The sequence below is a fragment of the Gymnoscopelus braueri genome (genome assembly GCF_963280865.1).
Source record: "Gymnoscopelus braueri genome assembly, chromosome: 23".
NCBI classification, from domain to species: Eukaryota; Metazoa; Chordata; class Actinopteri; order Myctophiformes; family Myctophidae; genus Gymnoscopelus; species Gymnoscopelus braueri.
The window spans coordinates 12165699-12179591 of NC_137625.1; the positions used below are offsets into that span (position 1 = coordinate 12165699).

At 40.6% G+C, this 13893-nt stretch overlaps 1 protein-coding gene across 2 annotated transcripts in view; it reads left to right on the forward strand.

Annotated features, from left to right (window-relative positions):
* The window catches only part of osbpl8 (oxysterol binding protein-like 8), a 106107-nt gene that overhangs the window by 28209 nt on the left and 64005 nt on the right, over positions 1–13893 (forward strand). The gene's annotated exons all lie outside the window — the stretch shown is intronic.

Sequence of the window (13893 nt, forward strand, 5' to 3'; positions counted from 1 at the left end):
AATGTCTCCAGTAATTGGTGCCTTATGTCCATACGTATCTAGGCTTGTTTGTACAGGCTTGGGGAAGGACGTGTCATGTTTCCCACTGGCTACAATGACAGCGAATATGCCCGCAAAGCAGAGCCCAATCTAACAATTAATGATTAGCTTAAGGCAATAGTATCGCTAACCTGCCACAGGCTTGGCAGGTGCTGGATAGTGGTCGCTGAGCTTAGCTGTGTGTAATTATATTTCTGTCAGAGCACACGTGCCTGTGTGTGTGTGTGTGTGTGTGTGTGTGTGTGTGTGTGTGTGTGTGTGTGTGTGTGTGTGTGTGTGTGTGTGTGTGTGTGTGTGTGTGTGTGTGTGTGTGTGTGTGTGTGTGTGTGTGTGTGTGTGTGTGTGTGTGGGGGTGGGTGGGTGGGTGGGTGGGTGGGTGGGTGTGTGTGTGTGTTGGCAGGGGACATGACAGATAACACTGAATCACTTTGTCTTGGGTCAAAAACTGTCCATTTTCACATTCAAAGCAGGAACGGGATGAAAATGAAATGAATAAGAAGTGCTCTGTTCCTCAGGTGTATGTCATCCAGATGACAAATGAGCTAATTATGCAACACAACAAGGAAGGTTATAAAACTATATAACCTGCTGCAAAAACACTGTATGATCCTATCACACATTGAATATTGTTTCACAAACAGGTAGTTTTCTGGTGCCACAGTCCGGCAACCAATTGAACAACTTTCCAAGAGAGCCATCAAGGTCTTAGATAAGAAACCAAACTCGTACCATCATTGTTACATTTTGGAAAAGTATCACTTTTTAAGCTTTGATAATAAGTCTCTGCTTTGTCTATAGACGAATCCACAAGAGCGCTGGCACTGCGCTGCCATAGCTGCGGTGTACTTTTAAAACACAACTAAAACCATGGTTAAAAATGTCTCAAACATATGACCATGAACATTTAAACTCTTTTATTTTTAATTTGTAGGCAGGTATGTATGTAGTTTTTTTCTCTATTTGTCATGTTCTCACTTTGGTGTTTTTGTATGTGGGACTACGGATAGAAATTAGCTTCTAGCTAAATCCGGCATCTTCACATGCAATCATGTGTATTGATTGAAATGTTCATTAATGTGCACTGTCCCGGAAATAAACTAATTAATAAATAAAATAAATCTAACAAAGTGACAAAATACCCCAAAACCCCCACATTTAACAAATGTAACCACATGAACTGGGCATATTCTCATCATAATTCTCATCATAATAGGTAAGAAAATAGCGCAAGCACATTGCGATTGACTATTTTTGGCTATTTGTAGAGATAAAAAAGGAGAGGACCAAGTATTGACCCGCGATGGACCCCTGTCAACAAAGTATATTCGGTTTAAGTGGTTAATCATCGGGTGCATTAAAGTCAGAGAGAACGATGGACAGAGGTTGGCAATGAAATGTGTACAAAGAAAATATATTTGTCAATTTGCATGGTGCAAATTTCCTCTTGCGAAGGACAGCTAAGTGAGTGTGTGCCAAGTATGATTTGTCCACTTTCTTCGTGTTAATTGCTAGTTCTGCTGGAATTGGCAACTGAAACCTCATGAAATCCCTTTGACATCTATCGATTCATGTATCTCTAGGTTGCTTTCTTTTTTCTTCAGGCACAGTCACAAATGTTAAAAAAGTGAATTAGATAGCATGTTTTGGATGCTAGGTTTCCTGGTGACAGCTGTAAGTATCTCTCTGCAATCTCATGTGACTATTTACCTTGTTTATTGACTAGAGCTCATGCTTACTCTGCTTATTCTGATTTCGCACTTGTAAGTCACTCTGGATAAGAGCTAAATGCTAAATTGTTTTGATTATGGGCACTGTATCAGATCTTGTCGTTGACAATTAAAACAGCAGCCACAGTGGGGACACATGTTTCAATTGGTCACAAATTATGGTTTGACACTGGCAGTAACTGTCACTTTGTAGTCAATATGACAAAATCTTGTTTGTTATATCCAACAATTTATTATGAGAGTCCACTTTAATGTTTTATCATGTGGGACATTCACAAACGTTATTTTATCCTATTAAATGTCATTACGTTTTTCATTTTCCAATCATTCTTCACAAGCGGCACCATGTGAATTAGCCTATTGCACTACTTTAGGGTTAAGTTAGTCCTTGCATTGTGCAATTTAGTTACATAGCCTATTTTTAATTCCTTTGCACTATTATTTTGGATGATTATTTTACCATCGTTTTTGTCCATGTGAAATTAAAGGCTGGCCCGAATGAGTTGAAGCCCGAACCCTACCCATGCCGATCATAACATACATTTTATCAGCCCAAACCTGAACCGACCCGAAAAATTAAAATTAAAATGCCACGAATGGCTGCACGTGGGACTCGGCAGAGGCTCAAACAAATCGCATAGCACTACGGGATGGGGATGAGAGACCGAGAGAGAGAGCAGATAGTCGCTGTGTCTATTAGCTCCCTCTGGCACAACAACGACTAAGTTCTGCTAATTGCCTGAAATATTGATGAAACAACAGGTTGCGTATTTGCGTAATGCATTTTACTGGAATTAATTCTTAGCAATCTTAGCAACCACCCTACTATTCTTGATCTCTCTGCATGGGGCAAAAAACGCTATAGAGCTCAATTCTGAGTTACATTTATTACTGTTCATTGTTGACAACTGGCATGGCAGCATAGTGTGAGACTCAGGAGGTGGACATATTGTGTAGGCAGACATCCTGCTGTTCACTGAAAGGGCCGACTGGAGGAAAGGATGGCTCCAAAGACAAAGATGAAAGCCTCCGGGAAGGCTTCCAAGTGTCTGCTCCTCTTCCCCTCTCTCCTGTGTTCTGAGACCTCACAATTAGGGAACGTCTCTCACTAAGGACTTCATGGGCCGGCGGTGGCTCGCCTCCGGTTTCAGCTGCCTCTACATTCAGGCATTCACAGTTGCTCAATTCGGTCTCTTTGGTGTCATACTGTGCATATTAGGGATGTGCAGGACTAACCAAAATCGATGTTGATTATTCTACTGCTATTACCGTAATAACGATTATTTGAATATTCGACCGATTCTGGCAATTCTGATTGGATGGCTATACAAACACATCGCATGTGCCCTTGATAGCTGTTACTAAACAGAGATAATATCTATTCAGAGATCAACCTTCCCTTTGTTTCTTTTTTTTTGGGTACTCATGAGTAACCATTAGTTACTTCATCTCAAGAGAAAACAGTCGGCACCATCATGCTGTTCCAGCTCAACACAAATGACAGATAGACAAGTATACAGTAAAATCCGGAAGGGTTAATCTATCACTGATCTCTGAAGTGTAAAAATGATCCCATGAGGGCACATTTACCCTTTTTCATACAGTAGTTAGATTAAAACTCCAGATTTTAGTACATTATGGACTTGCATGTTTGCCAGATGAAGACTTGGACTAGCCTAAGTGACAGTGTGGTTGTAAGTGCAGTACACGTGACGCAGCACTACATGTCCAACACTGTCCAACTGATGTTCAGTGCCACATGCTACAGGAAGCAGACATCCTCAGGCTGTGTCTTCCTGTTGATAAGAGTTCAATTACAGCTCCAGCTTCACCAGTTTGCTTGTCAGGCGCAGAACACTGTGGACGGAGCCAAGCACAGAATGATAGCGCACATTTTTCTTTCCGCAGCATTGATGGAAATTATTTTAATTTAATTTGAGAAGTCAAATATTAATTATAAAAACAAAAACAAAAAATAACACTACAATACTCCACACAGGCTCATATGGACAACATTGATAGATCTATCGATGTTTTTATATAATAAATATGAATTATTGTACTTCTATTTTTAGCAGATGGTAGCAGCATTATTAATCGACAGATTAATTGAATAATGAAAAAAGATATAAACAGATTAATCGATCATGAAAATAATTGTTGATTGCAGCCCTAAATCTTTGCCTCTTTGCCAGTCAACCTAAGCTTTGATTAACTCTAGGAAAAGTACATTTGCAATTGTAGCATTGATTCAGTTGGCAGTAATGACTTTCAAATTGTGTAGGGAAATGTCCTGAGTGACATTTAGATTTTAATTAACCACTGTCTTAGTGGGAGTACAGAAAGGTTGAAGTCGGGCGCTGTCTCGGCTATAAAAGCCTCCACACCCTGTCCCTGGTGTGAAATGCAATCCACGACCATGTGGCTGGTTTGGAGCAGCACTGTAATCAGCATGGTATGGATGTATTGACTTTGAGGACCATTAGATTGGGCCACATATGGCATGGCATATGCTGGCCGTATGTGGATTAGAGTGAGAATTACTCTGTTTGTGTGTTTGTATGTGCATGTGTGTGTGGGGACGCCCACTTGTACAGTATGTAGGACTGTGCTATTTAAGCAGAATATGGAGAACCAACCATGCTATTTACAACACCAAAACACATATTCCCTCATGCACATAATGACACAGTGAGTATCTCTCCTGAATTATCCAGTTACTAAAGTGGGAGGATATACTGTACACACACGCACACACACACACACACACACGCGCGCGCGCACGCACGCACGCACACACACGCACACGCACACACACAACTGTAGATTCCACATCTATTCCACAACTCTATGTTATACATGTATCTCGCACTTGTAAGTCGCTCTGGAAAATAATGTCTGCTAAATGCCTAAATTATAAACTCCTTCATACCTAGCTTCTAGGTAGGATACCATCTTGGGTGGTGTGGGTGACTTATTTGTTACATTACTTTGAACTGTTGACAGCAAATACTGTATGCCAAACGCAACTATAGCTACAGTATAATGTTTGGGTCTATCCCAACTAGAAACTGCAAAGAAACTGCTATCAGATGGTACTGTATGTTACTAAAATATTAAAGTTGTGAAAATATGAACCATAAAAAATGGATGGGACACGTGTGGCTCAAGGGAAACCAGGTCACTGTTTGGTGTGCCATTTTAAAACAAAATGCCAGATGCCAGAGGGTTGCTGTATAAAGCCATCTTCTATTTGTTTCTATAATTTTGAAATGCACACTATGAGTTTATGTGATGATCTGTAGTAATCTCTGCATCTGATCATCAGCAATTTTCTAATGGGGACAAAACGTATTTTCTATGACTCAAAGGATTTCCCTCCCCATTCTTGGATTGTTGGTCAGTTTTTGGTTGCCAAGAAGCTACTGAAGAATTCATGGTGCAGGCACTCTTGTGTCATGTGAAGTGTAGCACTAGCATATTGCTATGCAGGAATCACACAGTTAGGCTGTGGTAGAAGTATTAATACTGCTTGTAAACTAAAAGGGGCCTTCACTTTACTACTAATTTATTTATTGTGTAAACGTAATCCAACTCTATAACTTGTATCTCAGCCATGCAGGAGTTTCCAGAGTACCGTTTTTCTTAAATCTAATTTCCATAACAAATAAGCTGAATATCTATCTGTAATAAATACTAAATGTTTGGTTGACTTGTTGTATTAGGATCCTTTAAAAGGTTGTGAGTTCCTTGCCAGCATAGTACAGTGTGAGAAAGTATATTTTGTAAATATGCAAATTAATCACTTCTCCCCTAAGCCCATGACATGAATCATAGCCCTCTCTCAGCAGGCTAGATTTATACTGTTCTGCCACAATTGTCCCTTTGTAGGAATTGTTAAGGACAATTTAGCCTCACTCAGACTTCAGCATGAATGGTTGTTTTTCTAAAGCATCACTTTAACGCCTTGAACCCACCACCAGATACATGCTTCATTGCACGCGCAGTATCAGATTTGCACGTGGCTGTTCTCACCAGCAGCTTTTTCATAGGGCATTTGTCTGTCTCAAAAAGCAGCCGATGTGAAAAGTTGTCATCAGCATACACATAACTGATTACTGTTCTATATTGTCTCAAAGCCTGTATCGACATAATATGTAATAGATAAGGGAAATTAAAAATGTTCTGATTGTTTTGATTCTATCATGTTTGTTAGGACTATCATTTCTGTAGATTTTTGGAACGGCATGCACGGCCTTCGGAAATTCTGTGATGTGTTTTAACGTGTACATCCTGGACTCTCTTTGCCCACATACAGAATTTGATAGCTTAAGTCCAGAAGTAGCTTATCATATTCTGAACAAACAGTTTTTGCCTGTCAGAAACGGGTCACAACAATCTAGTTATGATAAGCGGGACATAAATGATCGTTAAATCAGCGCTCATCTAAAATTAATCATCAGTCAGATTAATTGAATAGATTAATGAAAGAACGTGGCTCATGTAGGCTAACCACAGCTGACAAGGTAGGCCTACACATCAGATTCATTTCAGAATGGGTTTTGTTTTGGGTTGCACGAGGCTAGTATGCAGTCGATAATGTAAACAACTTACTAAAGGTCCCGGTTCTAAACAAGATTGAATTCCACATTGGTATGGTTTAGTGCCATTGATATCAATGGAGAGTCATTTGCTTCTTGCCAGACCTCTGCTCTGTAGCCCACCTCGATCAGTAATATACATATAATAAAAACAGAATTAAGCATTGTCTTCACTCATTTAGAATATATATTTTTATACTGTAATAAAGAAAAAGCATGATAATAAAATTAGAATACTGGTTATATCCAAACTGTATGACTTGATCTCACTTTATTAATCCCACAATGGTTATTGTCTATGTTTAAAAACATTTATATTATGGGTTGATATGATATGATTTCTATGAAAATATGCATGTGGACACAAAATTCATTAACAAAGGAGCGTGAGAAAAGCAGCGTCTGTGCGCTCATGCTTGGGGTTCTGTACGTACGATAGCTACAAACCGATGTCCCTTGATGCATGCTTGGCTGTTGTTACACTTTGCTGGTAGGAATTGCTGTTTGTTTACTGTTTGTATGTATCAGTATTGCCTGTTGCACCTCATGAACATTACTTGTTCTGTGATGGGGCAGGGAGGGAGGGAGTGTGTTAAACAGTGTGGAAGCAATTGTTACATGATCCTATCAACGTGAAATATTGGTTTTCTGCAACGTATGGCTTGATCTTTTTACCCGACATTATGTGACAGCTACATACATTGCACAAGTAATTTGATGCATGGAAAATGTTTAATGTTTGTAAACCATTAAAAGGCAACCAACCTATTAGTACAAAGAATGGGAATATTTGCCTTTTCCTCTACACAGTCAAGTACTGTAGCTAAGTGATGCATTCTATCCATAAGCGCGGTTTGAGGTAACAGTCAACAGTCATAGGTTAATGGAAGCAGGTCAGCAGCAGAGGAGAGTACATTAATGGTTATGTACTCCTCTGTAGGTCCCTGGGGTGCTTGTTTTTTCTGTGCTGGCTTAGGAAATTAGGTGGCCTGCTTTGGTTTATTGGTGCAGAAAGTCCTGAATTACCAAGAACACATGGTTTGTATGCGAGTAGGAGCTCTGTTGCTGTGATTGTGTGTTTGTGTTCAAGATTGTGTGAGACAATGTATGTGTTTGTAGTTTAGTTATGTATGTGTGTGATAACACAGTGTTGTGGAAGTTACTTTAATATATAATGTAGTACATATTACTTCCAATTCAAATGTATACATTGCGTTACAATTGACCCTTTGTCAAGTCCTGCCCGTGGTTGTGCCCCTCTTCGCACCCATTGGTTGCTGTTTCTTGGTTGGACAAAAATCCTCTCCCCATCCACTACCATTGAAATAACGTGTTTTTCAGTTGCTTCGTACTTATATTCAGTGTATTGAATTCTTATTTTTAACTTGGTCTGAGTAAAAATGAACATCTCAGGTGCAGTATAGTGACTGGGCATAAATTATGTTTTTAAATGTTTTAGCAAATTCCACAAAAACAACCGTAAGGCAGAACCAGGGTGGAACCAGGCAAGGCAGAAAGAGCCTGCTGGTTAGTCAGTCAGGGACCAATCAGAAGGCTGACAATGGGTCAATTACTTTCTGTGCCAACTTAACTAAGTCATGTATTTGATTACTTTTGTGTTACTTTAACAAAACACCATCAAATGAAGAAAACGGTCTTGGGGCTTTAAAAAACAGGAATTGCATGCATAATAATAATACACAATTTGTCAAAGAAATGCATTATTACTTTGTTAGTAATTAATGTAATATTATTACATAAGATTTTACATAAGGTATTGCATTACCCATAATACTGTGTGTGTATTTGTGTAGGTGGTAGACTTCCATTTGAGACAGACGTCTCTTTATAGTATGTTCTGAACAGCAACAGTGCACACAGAGAAATAGAGAAGAAACTGAACATTATGAAAAGCAGAGGTGAGAGAGAGGGAGAGAGCGGTAACATACCTTCGCTGTCGAGCAGAAACCTCATGTGTCCGAAATCGTACATTTTCAGCAACTGGAAAAATAGACTTTGTTCCAATTGAGCCAATGTAATTATTTAGTCACAAGAGTTGATCATTTTAATTGGTTAAATATTTATAAAACCCACAGACAGATGTATTAACCACTTTCAACCTCATCAGGCATTTTTCAGAATTCCTAGAAACATATGCAAATAGCAGATGTATAATATCTCAACGCATTTCTAATGTCATACGATAAAGTATAAAATAGGGCATTCATTTATACTAATAAAAAATATTAAATATGGAGATACAAGGCTTCTGCCCAACAGCGCCGATACACAAATCTACAGAGTAGGGAAAGACTGAGTATTACTATAGAAGGGCCTAACTGTTTGTCTGAAAAGAGAAGGAGATGGGAAAGACTAAAAGGGAGGAGAAAGAGAGCCAGGGTTGTGGGCAGCAGGACAGCATGTGAGAAGGAGGGAGGGAGGGGCTAGGTCTGTTTCTTGCCTGTTCTGTGTATTTGTGTGTGTGTGTGTGTGTGTGTGTGTGTGTGTGTGTGTGTGTATATGAGAGAGCTGGGCTCAGTGGCTTGTCGTACCAGGTTTATTACCACAACAAGAAGCAGCAACAAGCTCGTCTCCTCGCCTTACGACGGACACACGGTATGCATGTCCTCTCTTCTACAAGTGTGCTCGAAGTCGAACACATGCAAAGTGTGACACAAAACGTCAGTGGGTGAGGGTGTGTGAGTGTGACTGACTGACTGACTATACGACTAGAGCAATCCAGCTGTTGGAGAGCTGTGGTTGGTCACAAGAGTTAGTGCCGTTTACTCCATCAGACTCCATTTCTTAAGTTGACTTGTTTGCAGGACAAGATTCAGAACACAAAGCAAGTGTTGTTTTCATTGGAGCTGGATGGTACAGTATTTGTTAAAGGTACGGTGTCTGAATTCAGGTTAATAGTTTGGCCATGTGTTGCTCAAGGGTTGTGTGTGTGTGTGTGTGTGTGTGTGTGTGTGTGTGAGTGAGAGCGTGCCCGTTGTTTGTTTTGAATGGCATGTCTTCACAGAGACCCTTGTATGTCTATGAATGGGGGATGTTCTGGGACTTGAATCAAGCCTAATCAGTGCTAATCAAAGGAAGGCGAGGCTTCTCTCTCAGAGAGAGAGAGAGCGAGAATTATTGAAACATGATATCTCCTGAATGTATCTAATGTATCTCCATTTTAAAGTCATCGTCAGATCACCCCATCCACATCACAGCAGCGATCAATTCCCTTAAGTGCCAGTGAGCTAATTTTGAGCAGCATTTGCATCAAGACCATTGCTATGTGGAAAAGAGAAAATTAAAGATTGATCCCTTCCTGGCATGTGTTATTGTTTTATTTGTTTGTATTATTTGTAGTATTATTATTTTTTGTAATGGTGGATTTCAGGAATGGTTTTGTTTACTTTTCAATTAGTTTTTTTACCCCACTGTGAACTGCCACAACTGGAGCCTTGACTTGGACACTGCATCAGAGATGCAAGCAGCCGGGTCTGGCTATATGTAATCAGATTGATACCATTAGCCGCGGCCTGTGCTAATTCATTTCGGACAGTTTCTGGAGTCAGGCGATTGACTTTACTCTCTTTCCCAAAGATGGAGAGGAAATCTTTTAAAAGCAATGGCTTTGCACAGAGCTCTTTACTGACCCAAGCAAGGCTTCCTCCGGGCCCTGCTCACATGCTATTAGTAGTAGATGTTTCAAATGGACTCTAATTACATTAGTGGATAACGAGATACAGCCGTGGTCATATTTCATGGATTTATCAGGAATTTGCCAAGACATACCAGGAATACAGCATAAGACTTTAGCATTAAAACATGCAGAGTTGTTAATGACAGCCCTCTTGTTTCATCTGAAGTGGAATGTTTATACTTAATATGACAGTTAGGGTTAACCCTGATTCTTCATTCATCACTACCTGTTTTAACACAGAGATATACCAAATGACCATTCTTGCATGCACTTGCAACATTATGCTAATAGTTTCTCTTAGCTATACAGCGTTTTATTTTATTTTATACTTTACATAATTATCCCACGATTTTGTAACCCTATTTTTTATACCCAGTGCCAATTGTCTATGTAATCCTGGGCACTACCTTCCCTCTGCCAACCTAGGGAGGCCAGGGCCGAGCTCATGCCTCCTTCAATGCATGAGAGCCAGCTGACCTTCTTGTCACCTGACAGGGGGGAGTTTCCCTGGTTGGACGTAGCGTGTGGAAGGAACACGTTGACGATTTTACAGTGTAGATTGGGGTCCCAGAGATACCGTCTTTACCATAGAAATGCATGACAGACAGACGCTGTCAGCTCAAAAAACACTTTCTGTGGACATGGCCCCTGAGGGTCGACTTTGCTATTTATTGTCACCCTACCCCTTGAGTGATCAACCTGTCACTTGCACAGTGTCACTGAACCCAAGGACCCCTTGCACTACTTGAAACAGAGACGCGACCACATAGGGCCACCCACAAACTCTACTCCTTCCCCATGTTCAAGCGGGCTGAAAGGTTCCAGTGTAATGACATGGTGGTGTCTGCAGCATCCTGTTTGAGGTTGAGGCTGTGCAGCAGAAGCTTTGCAGTGGGGGGCACAGCTTCTCCCTTGTGAAAGTCAAAAAGCTAGGGGAGACGTAATGAAATTGGTTCCTAAAGCCTAGTTCAGACCCATGGAACTTGCGATGAGACAAAACCACAAAGCCTGATTTATACTTCGTCATATGGCGTGTTGCGTGCCAAAATAGACAATCTACAGTACAAGCTGTGTAGATCTGCTATTTCCGGCATTGGATGATGGACCATAAATTAAGCAGTAGAACATTGTGGATACTAGCTGTCAGGAATGAAATAAAAGCTCAAAGCTGTTATGAAAGTTCACATCAATCATTATACATTTTAATCTAAATGTTTTATTTTGTGATATTAAATCTAATAACTTTTTATGGTTTCCAGTCATTTTGCACAAGCCGTAATTTATGAATCATTGCACAACTTAGGTTTAGTTACTTGCATTGTGCACTTTAGTTACATTAAATGTAAAAGGGGGGGATTCCCCTTTAGGCTAGTCACCAGCCGCTAGTGGTTAAGATGTTTGGCTTTAGTGTCCCTTCCCACACGTGAGACCCAAGTTAGAATCTCCGGTGTAACATAATATCCATTCATTTATTAATTGCTGGATAGACCTCACATATTCATTCGTATGTTCATTGTTGAGATTGTTGATACGACGCTGCATATATCCATCTGCACACTCATTGTAGATATATTGGACATAAATACCTTTTTATTTTCAATTGGGAATAGATGTTTATCCATTTATAATATATCCACTGTGGATAGACTGTATATTTATTGATATATTGTACATTGACTCATTCTTTCAGTAATCCAGTGCAGATATCTAGTGCCAGAATCTTACCTTAACCTTTCCTGTGTTATACTGTACTGATGTTGCTGCTATGACACCTGAATTTCCCTCCAGGGATCAATAAAGGTTTATTATCTTATCACCATGAAATGGCCAAGAAAACACCCTGTGTGCAACATCTTTTTAGTCTCCAATGCTCTCCATCACTATGGACAGCAAGTAGGCCTGACCTCGACTAAGTCGACTGGTTAGCCGCGGGGGGTCCGAGTCGACTAAGTGTCTCTTAGTCGACTCTTTTTCTTTTTTTTTTAAGGGCCAAAAATGTTTTAAATAGTTTTTTGGCCAAGTCTACACCTGTAACCACACGTAACTTCCACTTTATTCTTCTTATTCCTCGTCTTTGTATTGGTATTGTTTGTGTTGGAGCGCCTCAGTGCGGCTGCAGAGTTCATGTGCAACCTCTTCCAGAGAGAGATAGAGACACTAGAAACTCTGCTGGAGACAAAACAAACTGTGTAGACTTGGCCCTTTGAAATAAAATGTATTTTGGCCCAAAAAAAAAAAAAAAAGGTTTATTTATTTATTTTTTATTTTTTTTATTAGTCGACTGCCAGTCGACTATTGGCAATTAGTCGCCAATTAGAGTCGACTAAACAAATCCTTAGTCGGGGACAGGCCTAACAGCAAGTCACTCCCTCACCAAAAAAAAGCCTGGGCACCGAGGCTACTCCCTCACAGAATGAAATATTTTCAAGTCAAACCACTCTTTTTGGCTCCTTGACGACCAGAGAACAACTTCACCTCCCTCAATGATGATGCTGTGCATCCGACAGCCACCTGATGAGCTCCCCGGCCCAATGGTGAAACATCCTGCGGCGGGTTATCAGATGTGTGTGAAGTGTAAGAGTGTTAAGACTGCTGCGATCTTGCCTTCCCCAGTACCCACACACACCTACAGTATGACTTTCTGCCCCAGTTCCTGCAAACACCTTTTTTTTTCCTTTTTTCTGTCACCTGCTATCTCATGCTCTTCCTGTCTATTTCTAATTGTGACTAGGCCACCTGTCCTGGCCCGCCACACAACTCTACGAAGGGGCCAAAGGGCACACAGCTCTTCAAAGTTTCATACACTTTGCCTGGGTTGCAGCCTTGAAAACCTGTGAGGTGGTGCTGATGATTGAGCCTTTCAACACAAGTTTCACCTTCCTTGAGGCTTGCAGTTGAAACTGTTGGTACTCTAGATAGGCTGGTGTAGTGTGTTTCTGTTTAGGCTCACGTTTCAGCATTGAGATATAGACCAGGGAACATGTTGTGACCTCATGCCAATGTATGGAATCTAACATTATTTAGTGTACAGATGGATGCCATTGAGTTATTTTTTACTGCCTTGGCTCAGTGTTTGTTGTGGACAGTGTCTTGGCTTGCCGGCTGATGTACAGTAGCTGGTTCTTACTGTTGTGCTGTCCACAAAGCATGCCGCTGAGAGCGTTTAATTTATGTGGCCCTGTCACTGTGACTGGGACCCAGCTGTAAATCAACCATATGGCCAGCCAACACCGGCATCTTACAGCTCTCCATCCAGAAACCAGGCCTTAGCTTTGAGACGTGTGCACGCTCGCACACACACACACACACACACACACACACACACACACACACACACACACACACACACACACACGGGCAATAGATGCTTCTTGATTAGAGATACTATACATTCAGCATTTGAGAAAGGGTTTACACTACAGGGACAACTAATAATCTTGTTTTGTAGTTGTATAGCATTCTTGCAGACCATTTTTAATGATTTACACTAATGAAGATAATCAATCTGGATGTTTTACATTACTTGCGTTTGTAAACGGTTATGGAATTGGTGCTGACTCAGCCTCAATGTCTGTCCTGCATGCCTTAGTGTTGACTCTGCAGACGAGAGCTGCGTACCGCCGACCACAGTGGTGTAATATTTAACAGAGAAGCTTCTTAAGTTTTTGTCATGAAGCAGATGTGAGCGTGTCAGTTAGGAACTACCTCAACAAACTGAGGAAAGTTTTTCTTACGGACATTTGGAATGATCAACCTCCTTTATGCTGTCCATTTCTCTTTATTCAGTGTTTCATTGCATTGCCACAGCACCAAATGTGACCTCAGAGGT